The sequence below is a fragment of the Brassica oleracea genome, chromosome C3, assembly GCF_000695525.1.
Source record: "Brassica oleracea var. oleracea cultivar TO1000 chromosome C3, BOL, whole genome shotgun sequence".
Classification (NCBI taxonomy): domain Eukaryota; kingdom Viridiplantae; phylum Streptophyta; class Magnoliopsida; order Brassicales; family Brassicaceae; genus Brassica; species Brassica oleracea.
The window spans coordinates 21,103,270-21,103,823 of record NC_027750.1 but is presented as its reverse complement, the minus strand read 5'-3'; positions in this window follow the sequence as shown (position 1 = coordinate 21,103,823).

Genomic DNA, 554 nt, shown 5'->3' with positions numbered 1-554 from the left:
GGGAGATAACGGCCGGTTGAGCAAAGAAATCGAATGGTCTCGACCATCAATATCTTGGCAAGATCCTCGGACTAAAGAATGTGATATGGAAGTCCAAAATATTATATATCTTCAAAAGCTAGCTAATCAACTGCCAGATTCATTTTGCTGACCCAAATAGAGTGACAAAATCGTATATCCCGGCTTGTAATGCACCAATACGAATAGATGTCCAGAAGGGACAAGGTCAAGTAGCTACAGAGTCTAAACAACGTCTCAAACGTGGTAGACCTATTGGTTCCAAAGATAAACAGCCTCGGAAGTCCAAGAGAGGTGCTGGATCCGAGAGCATCATGGAAACCGTCCAGAACATTGATGGACCGGCCGAGACGACCCAGACGGTCGAGCCAAGTGGGCCGGCCATGCCAAATGATCCGACCGTTCCAAATGATGGGGTTCGGGACGCCGAACTTCATGGGACACAAGGGCCGGACAATCAAGAGATCTCTATAAACCATATAATTACTGGAACGAAATGGAACAGAAATGATAACGACGTCGATGATATTTTTTCT